Consider the following 11,538-nt stretch of genomic DNA (forward strand, 5'->3'; position numbering starts at 1 on the left):
AAAAAGACAAAGAGGTCATGAGGAGAATGGCATTCACTCCTAGTATTGGAACAAGGTAGTTAATTGTCCAAAAAAGACCAAGCTACAATGTAATCCAAAATAAGAATATCATTGTGGATAAAGGCAAGAAAATAATAGGATCAACTAGTATTATTTTGGAAGAAAGACCTGACGAGCTCTCACTCAAAAGGCAAAAAATAATAAAAGAAAAAGATCCTCACATTGAGGAATATTCACCTACCCAATCCCCTTTATAGATTAGAGAGGAACAACTCACTAGAGAGCAAGTGGAACAACTTGTCTCCCAAGGGGAGTATTTATTACCCAGCCAAACCTATAAGAGGGAAATCCTTAAGAACCTCCAATGCCAAGCCTTGATTTGAAAGTGGAAAATTAAAAAGGAAGTGAATTGGACCCTATATTAGAATAGGCTAGCCACAAATTTTTATTAGATGATGATTTTGGTAAGTCAAGAGCCTTCTATCAGTTTGCTTGGAGAACAAATATATGGGTTTTTGAAGAAAGGTGCAATAAATTGAGAGAAAAACATCTAGAGATGAAGGAAGCAGATTCACAAAACCAAATAAAGGAAGAGATGAGACAATAATTTAAGAACTTGACCCCTGAAGAAGGGAGACAAATGGTAAGGGCACCTGGTGTTTTGTTGCTATCCAATTGGGATATAGCAAATTCTCTAGTTTTTAATTTTGTTTCTAATCAACCAAACATACAAGATCAGAATAAGTAAGAAATAAAAGGTGTCACATTCAATGCAAACCATGCTACCTTAGTCATTTGGTCAATAAGAAAAGAATCAAAGATTATTTCTTCATAGTTAGATGATACTGGATAAATGGGAAATATAATTGTGAAGAGGGTAGAAGATACAACCAATGTAGAGGTTTCACATTTGAATGTTCATAAATCTAACCTAGCTTTGGCCACTACAAAGAGAGATGAGTAGGAAAGGTTAGCATTGTAGGATAAGTGTGGGAAATTTTTGGAGGCCTATAATAAAGAAGTTCAAAAAAGAATTGAACTTGAAAATAAAATGAGGATATTCTTCTAGGACAAGGATCACATACCCTTGCCCACCAGTGGAACCTTTTAAATCCACTCCCTTCATTGAAATTCCTAATACACCACAAAGGCCATAATATTATATAGCTAAAGATTTTGAAGAAGAGAAGAGGAAATTGTGGGCCTTACATGCAAAGTTAAATGTGTAGTATGAGGATAAATTGAGAAAGGCTCTCATGTATTTGGTTAATAAAATTGAATAGCCATTGTTTTATGATCAGTTAGCAAAGGTAATAAACACATGGGAAGAAATAAAAGCAATTGATGAAACCTTGAAACCCATTGTGAATAAGTGGAGCAAGAGAAGAAAAGAGGTCACATTGTTGTGTTATTCTACTATAAGATCTTCACATAACCATATTGAAAATACTTATGATGTTGCTAATGATCTTTTATAATTTGATGATAAAAGAGTTGAGTTGTAGAGAAGAATTATTAGCTACTTGGATAAGTATAGAAGTGAAAAAATTTATTTATTCCCATTTGCTTTGGATAAGAAGAATAGATTGAAAAGTAAGGATGAATGGGCCAAAGAATTAGATGACTTGTTTTGTTTGAGAATAAATAGAGTCATTAATGAAAAAGGACATGCATGGTGGGCAACCACAATAGAGGAAATTCTAAAGGTCCAATTATTCTTTGATTCTTTAAAACAAGATTTTATTAATATTGATAAAGAGGTTGAGTATGTGATCAAGAAGCAAACTGATAATTTGCAGTTTAACTAGCTAGATGACACACTTTTTAACAAGTGGATGGTAGATATTTCTTATGATGATTAGTGGGAGGAAGTTGGAATTGATAATGGTGAGATGGATCAAGATGAAATATAGATCATTGATACACCTAAAGGAGATTAGAGGAAAGGGGAGGATAAAGACAATGACCAAATTGTATTTGCAAGTTCAAAGGCCCAAAATGATGACATGGTAGAAGAAGAAACAAGAATAAATATGTTTTTATTAGTCCATGAAGAAGGTATAGCAAATCCCTGAGTTGAGGTTAACTTGAAAATATTAGAATAGGACACAACATTGGCAAGTTTGATAGCTACATATTTTGAGGAAACAGAATAGCAAAAGAGCCAATCATGGAATCTATAGCATTTGGAGATGTAATAGAAGAGGGGACCACCAAAAGAATACTCGAATGTATAAGTTTTTCCCTTACAAAAGATTTTGTCTTTTTTTGATAGCAAAATGTAAATATCTTTTGTCTTAAAGGACAACTGTCATTTTCTCTAAGCTTGAAGCTTGTTGCATCTCACCCTTTATAAGTGAGATCCCAGGGCTAGAGAAAGGGTGTGAATAATTCTATCACTTTTGGCTTCTATTATGTCTATCTTTAAGTTTGTTTAGTCCAATACCTAATGTGAACATTATGATTTATTCCTCTGCAATTGTTTAAGAATATATTCTATCTTGTAGGATATTATGGTTTCATCTCAATTCATCTTAATTCATCTTGAGTTCCACATCAATTGTACCTAGTTTTTATAAGATATTAATACAAAGTGGATTGTATTCACTAATGTTTTTGTTGAATCTTGTCTCCATTATGTTACCTAATTATTGTGAAGTTGTACAAGAAAAGCTTGTCCAATTGAATACAATTAAATCAAATTGTATGTCAATTGACTATTGCTATCAATTTAATGAATTAAATAAATGCTTTAGTGATATTGACTATGATAATAGGAATGATGTCTATAAGTATGATTTTTAATAAGAATTGTTGATAATATTGATTGTAAATCAATCAATTAGATCTAGGAATTGAGCGAACTCTAAATCCCAATGGATGAGGCACTAATCTATCAAATTTAGTCTATATATGAAGAAATCATAGGCAAGCATCAAACTCAAATTCAAAGTCAATTTTCACTTTACTATTTGAAAGATATCAATGTTGGTCAGCACATGTTTACATTTAATCTCTAAGCTTTAGTTAGCTACTATTGTTAGAAATACGTGTAAATCTAAGAAGAATTGTGATGTGTATTATTTTAAAGTGTCATGGAATGTGCAAACTATGTATATGATGTTGTATAAAAAAAATCTTCCATCCCTGTAGTATACCCACCTTGGTTCTATAGAGCCTAAAGAGTAGGAAATCTATCTTGATTTTGTTGCAGTTCAGTCCAAATAAGAAACACATTCAATTATTTATAGGAAGTAGCTGATCCTTACATTATTTGTGCTTTTATTATCTTGGTATTGAGTATTTTTTTATGCAATAGTTGAAAAACACCAACAAAATGGCAACTCTATTGTGGAATTGTTCAACACGTGTGAGAAGTGCTATAGTTTATTTGGTCATATTATGTACATGTGTGTTAGATCATTTGTCAATACTACTTGTGGTTATAATGGGCCTATTTTAATGACAAAACTTGAGAATTTAGAGAGAGAGAGAGAGAGAGAGAGAGAGAGAGAGAGAGAGAGAGAGAGAACCCTAGTGCCATAGGTGTACATTGACGTACATAGCCTATTTGAAGTGTCTTATCTATCAAGCAATAGTTGTCATCTTGTGTCCTTGGTGATTGGTTCCTCTGTGTGTTAGGTATTTTTATATTATCTTGTGTTCATCCTTTAAAGTTAGAAGCTATCTTATTGTTACTTTTCCCTAGAATAGGGTGGCAACTTAGTCAAGGTTTTGAGGTTAGTGCTTGTTTAATAAGTGATTCCCTCAAATGGCTGACAAAAGAAAAAACACAAGATCCTATATGAGAGCCAACCCTGATGTATTAATGTATATTAATTTAGCTCAAGGTGGTAAGAAGAACCTGACTAAGAAAAAGGCAGCTCAAAATCCTACATGGAAACCAAGAGGTGGTGTATTATTCAATTCTCAATACCAACTAGTGGTAGGAAGAGAATCCTCTTCACTCAGCTCTGAATCAAAAACCACAAGGCTGTTAGGAGGAATATTTAGTACCCCATTACAAGATGAAAGAGTCTATTAGGACAAGAATATGTCACCAGTAGGAAATGCATCACCTAGGCTAGATCTGATAGTCGAGATGAACTATAGGCTAGGATATAAGAATGCATTTGAAGATCCTTTCAATCCTAGAGTAGTTCCATAGATGAAAGCTAATCTTATACTCTGGATGATCCTACTAATTTAGAAGTCATTTCTATATATCCTAAAGAAGTACAATCAAAGATAGGAGTTTTGAAGAAATGGGTTGCTAAGGAAGAAACTAAGCATGCTTATTTAGAGAAAGAAAGAGAGCAAGCCACCCTGAATGCCATTGTTGAAAGAGATAACTTAGTTAGAAGGATGGTTGCCTTGAAGGAGCAAAACAAGAAGTTAAAATAAAGGACTTTAGTCCTTCATGCTAATGTTTTTTGAGACATAGATAGTTTGAGAACTAAAGTTCAAGAACAAGAAAATCTTCTGAGCCAAAGACAAGAACCTATTATTTCCCAAATTCAAAATGACCGGGTAGAACCTACTAGTAGACAAATAGATAGAGGAAAAGGTAAGGTTGTAGGAATCCTAATAAATGAGCCCTAAGCATTAGCAAGTAAATCTATAAACCCTCCTCTCTCAAAGTTAGATCTAGATCTAAAAAAGGCCAAAAAGGAGAAGGAAGATTTTTCTAAAGAGCTTGAGAAGGTTGAAAATGAAGCTCTGCCTATAGAAACAATGAGAAAAATTTAGTTCATAAAGTCCAATTCTGCCTTGGCTTCATGGCCAAACTTATCTTCCATAGTTGCAACTTTTGTACCTACTTGTGGACCAGTGACTTCAAATGAAGGTATGTCTCAGTCTACCCCTACTTCATCATCCACTATTAATACTCAAATCCCTGTTGTATAAACTCAACAATCTCAAAGTGTTGTTATTAACCAAGCCAATGTAGCAAGCACCTCAAATTTTTCTAGTTTTTAGAAGATGCCAATCTACATGGATAAATAAAAATAGATGTCATTTGTAGGCATTCCTAGTTCTCCACACCCTATATCTTTTGACTTAAGAGATAAAGTTGTCAAGTTCTATGGAAATAATGCTATTACTAGTGAAGAGTACTTAAGAATTTTAATAGACATGCTAAATGACTTTGAAGTTGAACATGAGGATGTGGTAATGAAGTTATTTGTTCATTCACTAACTGAGGATGCAAGTGATTGGTTTAGAAGATTGTCTAATGACAACATTAGTTCATGGAGTGATCTAGAAAAATTATTTAAAGAACAATATGGAGACAATACTAATGCTAGATTTATGTTGAATGATTTCAATAATCTCAAGAAAAATCCTAATGAATCTACTTTTGATTTCAATGTAAGGTTTCAAAAGGGAATATATAAGTTATTCTAGGTTATGAGATTGAATGAGGATGTTTGTCTTACAACATATTTCAATGCTTTTGATAGCAAGATGGCTTACCCGTTGGGGGATAGAGATCTTAAAACTTTGAGCGATGCTTATAAGATTGCAATGCATATAAAAAATAATAGAAAAGCATTTGGTAAGATTTGGAGGAGAGATCATCCAAAGTTGTTCAACTCCAAGAATAACAACAAAAAGGAAGTTGATAAGACACCTACCATTAAGAAACCTGAAGAACACACAATAGGTTAGGTATTGGACTTGTTAAAAAAATGAACCCAATGACTTTCAATACACATATGTCTAATGTTGGTGAGAAGCCCTAGTGAATAACAACAATTTTAAGGCCTCGTTTGGTTGGGGAAGATGAATTTCTCTCAAAACCAGGTTATCTGATAACTGGGTTTTCAAAAACCTGGTTATGTATTTTAGGAAGATAGTTGGACTATTTGGTTGACACGGAAGATGAATTTTCAAATCCATTCAAATGCATTCAAATGCATTCATAAAAACCCAAATGCATTCAGATGCATTCGGCAGACCCGATGATTTATTCAAATGCATTCATAAAAACCCAAAACTTGGTTTTCATTTCAACTTCCACCTATTTCTTGGAAGAAGTTTCTTCCAATTTTTTAGTGAAATTGGCAGACAAAACCAAAATCGGGTTAAGCATTTCATGAACGAAATGCCACCGTTTTCCTTCATAACCTAGTTTTGGCACTGAAAACCCTATTCCGCACCCGGTATTCCCATAACCAAATGGGGCCTAATAGAAAATCTAGAATGGAAGATGGTAAACCAATTCCTAACCAGACCAAAAATGTGAAGGAAAAGGGTACACTAGATCCTTTGCAAAGAAGCTTTGTTAATTATGAATGAACCATGGTGCACCATATGTCAATCACCTCACTCTTCAGATTATTGCGCAGTTGCTCAATCATTTGCTTCAGGTTAAAATACACAAAACTAGGAGGAAGAAGAAGAAAAGAGCCATGATGATGTGAGTTGTAATATGGTGAGCATGTGTGATGATTGTGTAGATTCAGATTTGGAAGAACCTGAACATGATCTTGTAAATAAGAGAATTGTTTACCAGTTACATCATCAATAAGTTTTCTCAGATGATGAAGGTTATGATGAAGATTAGTTATGTGTTACATCTTTTTAAGTTGGCCACATAAACTTGAGAATTCCCTATAAGGAGGAGATTGATAGGATCACTATAGAAATGATTTCTCAAGTTCATAGCAATTATAATTTGAGAAACCAAACAATCAATAATGAAGCTAGAAAACCTTCTAGTATTAATATGAAGATAAATATAGATATTGCTAAGATTAAAGACAACAAGACCAAGAATTGGGAACCTAAGAAGAAGGTTCAATTCCAAACAACTGAAACAATAAAAATAATTGTGCAAGAAAAGAAATCAGGATCTGATATTGTCAACCAAATGATAGTGCTTGTTGTTCAAAATATTTCTACTCCAAGTATTCTTGTAAAGCCTACTAAATTTGAAACTATTGATATGATATCTATGTTTTCACAAATAACAATCAAGGTTCATTTATCTGAAATATTTAGAATTGAAGAGCATAAGAGTAAAGCCTTGTCATGGTTAGGAGGGATAGGAAATAATAGCAATGTTTTAGAACAAAGTGTCATACAGAAAATCGCAGTGGTACTAGAGGATAGTGGTATATATCTCAAATTCTCCAAATGTTTTTGGATGATTCATTAGTACAATATATAGAAGATATTGACCCTTTCTTTCTCAGCCTAATTATAAAAGGAAAAACCTTAAAAATTTGCATGATAGATTCAAGAGCCTCTAATCGCATCATGCCCTTCAAAGTTTTGAAAGCTTTAGGTTTGAAAGTAGATACTAATGAAGTCAAATCTTGAGGTATGGATGCTAGAGAAGTCCCAGTCATAGGTACTATCAATGCTTTACCATTTAAACTAGCTACATACCTTGAGGTAGAATTGAACATGTTAGTCCTAGTAGTTGATATTCCTCCACATTATGGAATTTTACTATCTAGGAAATGGAGTGCTGCTATGGGAGGTATCCTACAATGTGACCTATCTTATGCAACTTTTCACATAGGGGATAAGGTTGTTAAAGTAGACAGAGAGACAAGGGTCAATTACATTCTTGGGGAAGAAATTGATAAGGATTTCACTTGTTTCTTGGACACTAGTGTGAATGCATTTAAAGGTGAGCTAATTATCCTAGAAGTTGAGAAGTTTCCTACTATGATTAAGCATGAAGTTGAATGTTGTATGGATTCACCAGTATTATGGACCATGTATTTTGATGGGGCCAACTCTAAGGAAGGCTCAGGGGTAGGGGTAGTCTTTGTTTCTCCTAAAAAGAATACTTTTATATATTCCTTCACCTTAAATTTCTCATGCACCAACAATATAGCAGAATATGAAGCTCTTCTATCAGGATTGAAAGTTGCCACCCACCGTGGAATTAAGAAGTTGCATGTCATAGGTGATTCTCTAGTTACCTCAGAAATAAGAGAAACCTATACCTCTAAAAATAAAAGATTGAACCAGTATAGAAATGTTGTCTAGGATCAGATTGAACTCTTTGATGCATTTGGTATTTCATGGAGAGATAGAAGTCAGAATAAGATGGCTGGCATGTTGGCACATGTAGCAATTAAACCTAAAGATGTATCATTCATAGGAATTTTGAAGATTGAGGTTTAGAATAGGCCTTAAATACCTAACAATATTGAACATTGGCAAGTCTTTGAAGATGATAAAGACATTGTAAATTTCTTATTGAATGAAGATAAGTACCATGGCCAAGAATTGGACTGTAGTGATTTGATTGAAACCATAGATGGTAAGGAAATAATTTTTGGTCAAGAGGTCATATAGTTGAAGGCTAAAAAGTACTTAAAGGCCTGATTCTCTTAGAGAATATGTTTGATAACCAAGATAGGGTAAAGCCTAGAGCTAAAGATCAAAAACCTTTAGAGATGGAAGAGATAAACTTAGGAACTTCTGAGGTTCCAAAGAAAGTTTATTTTGGTCAAAATTTGTCAGCTAAAATCAAAAAACCTTTGATCTTATGAGGACCTCAAGGCTTACAAAGAAGACCTCTTTCAACATGTTATACCATTGAAGGAAAATGTATAAAACCTTTTAGGTAGAAGTAGAGGCTAGTAAATCCTACCTTAGCACCTAAAATGCAAGAAGAGCTGATTAAGCTAAGGGATGGAGGGATAATTAAACATATTAGGCATTCTACTTGGGTCTCAAATCTAGTGCCTATTAGAAAAAAGAATGAAGACCTCAAACTGGGTGTAGATTTCAGAAACCTAAACATTGCTTCACTAACGGATAATTACAAGTTGCCAAACATGGAGGCTATCTTGCAACAAGTAACTTGCCCTAAGTTGATGTCTATGATGGATAGATTCTTAGGGTATAATAAAATCCTTGTGAAAGAAAATAAAAAATTTAAGACAACATTTACAACTCCATGCAAAACTTATGTGTATGTGAGAATGCCATTTGGGTGTATTAATGCTAGTACAATTTTTCAAAGGGCTATGGATATAGCTTTCCATGATTACATTAATAAGTTTATGGTAGTATACCAAGATGACCTTACAACTTATTCCAAGAAGGCTGAAGACCATTGTAGACACTTGGAGAAGATTTTTATCAAAGCCTTGGAATATGGAGTATCCTTAAATCTAAAGAAATGTACATTTGGGGTGACCAAAGTTAGAGTAATGATACATATAGTGTCAAAATATGGTGTAAATATAGATCCTAAGAGAGTGATAGCCATTGATAAGGTGCCTAAGCCAAAAAAAATGTGAAGGGAATGCAATCCTTCTTTGGGAAAGTTAACTTTTTATGGAGGTTTGTTACAAACTTTGTTGAAATTAGTAGACCTATTTCTAAAATGCTAAAGAAAGGAGCTACTTTAAATTTAGACGGTGAGTCTTCACAAGCTTTTCAAGATATTAAAACTACCATAAAGAATGCTCAAGTCCTTAGGACTCTAGATTATACAAAATCTATGCACATATTTTCCTTTGCATCCTTCCATACTATAGCTACAGTCTTATTATAGAAGAATGAGGAAGGATATGAACAACCCATTGCATATTTTAGTAATTCATTACAGCCTACTAAGTTGAAATATGAAATAAATGAGAAACAAGTGTATGCCTTAGTGAAAGTTGTTAAGGCTTTTGAGTGTTATTTGGTAGGTGCCATTGTTATTGCATTTGTACCTAGTGCAACTATCAAGGACATATTTTCCTAGCAAGAGGTATCAGGTAGGAGATGTAGATGGATCAACATGATCCAAGAATTTGACATCGAAATTTTGATCACAAAATTGGTAAGAGGTCAAGGACTAGCCAGGCTTATGGATCAATCCAACTTAGATGCTAATCAAATCGGTATAGTAGCAAATGACCTAAGATTAGGTTTATGTGATATGAATCATTGTGAATGGTATACTAATGTCATTTATTATCTACAACATATGAAAGTTCCTTCTAATTTGACCAAAAAATGAAAAAGAAGCACCAAGTTACAAGCCCTCAGATATGTTATTGTCTAGAACAACTAATGGTGGAGAAATTTTGAAGAAATGCTACTAAAATGTGTTGATCAAGAAAAATCAAAAGAAGTGTTGAGTGAAATGTATTCTGGAGTTTTTGGAGGACATTATATGGCCAAGATTACTGCACACAATGTGATGAGAGTCAAATTCTAGTGGCCTTCCCTCTTCAAAGATGATCAGATAATGATTGGAAAGTGTGATGTCTGTTAGAGATTTGCAGGTAAATTGAAAATTTCAACAAACACTCTATTAAAGCCAGTGGAAGTTTAAGCACCATTCCAACAATGGGGAATGTATTTCATAGGAGAAATCTCTCCTAAGACTAGTACTAGTTATTCATGGATATTGGTTGCTACTGATTACTTCACAAAATGGGTAGAGGAAATTCCTAAAAGAAATGCAACTAGCAAGGTCATCAATAGTTTTTTACTAAATGACATCATTTCCAGATTTGGTTTTCCTTAGAGGATTGTGACAGATAATGCAATGTGCTTTAGATTTGAGGAATTCATCATATTTTTTGATAAGTATGGGATTACAAGATCATCATCTTCTCCATATCATACACAAGGAAATGGAAAAGCTAAATCCACTAATAAAATCTTGTTAAAAGTAATAAAAAAGACACTAGATGATAATAAGAAAGCCTAGGATTCTAAATCACAATTAGTAATATGGGCTGATAGGGTGACTTTAAAAGAGGCCATAGGAGTAGCACCCTTTGATATTGTGTATGGAATCTAGGCAAGGATGCCTCAGAAAAATATAGTGGGATTCTATAATTATATCCAAAAATATAATGAAGACATTATTGATGACATGCAGGAAAGATTGGATGAGTTGGTAGGATTGACTGAGATCAAGAAGGAAGTGTCTCTCAGAAATTAGAAGTTGCAACTACAAATTAAGACACTTTATGATAAAAGAATAATGAGTAAGAAATTTAAATTCAAAGATTTAGTCCTTATGTGGAATGCCAAGATTTAGAATAAGGGAAAACATGGAAAATTTGATCCTATATGGTTGGTCCCTTATCTAATTGAAGCTTCATGGGGAGAGGATTCTTATTTGATAAAAGATCTATCATGTAACATTCTTGAGCTACTAGTTCATGGATAGTTCTTGAAAAAGTATTTTTGCTAAAATTCTTATTTTCTCCATGAACAATATTTTTAGGGTTTCTATACATTTGTATATCCTCTCTTTATTTTGTATAGTTCTTGTGCTGAGTGCTTTTCTAGTGTGGTTTCTCTCTTAGAAGTTGTCAGTCTCTATCAAGTATGTCATCTAGTCAACCAAAGATTCTAGATTCTTGCATAGACATGGACAATCTATCATCCCTAGATAGAGTCAATGATGGTTTACTTTCCCATAGCGCAAAAAATTTTCCACAAAAAAGCTTTGAAAAATTAGATAGATGGGTATGAATCTTGCAAGCTAGGTTTTGACCTTTTACAAAGTTTACTAACCCTAGGTAGAACTCTTTTAAAATAAAAAATTTGTGC

The sequence above is a fragment of the Cupressus sempervirens genome, chromosome 8 (genome assembly GCF_028749045.1).
Source record: "Cupressus sempervirens isolate cs-2001-9-10 chromosome 8, ASM2874904v1, whole genome shotgun sequence".
In the NCBI taxonomy this organism is placed as follows: Eukaryota; Viridiplantae; Streptophyta; class Pinopsida; order Cupressales; family Cupressaceae; genus Cupressus; species Cupressus sempervirens.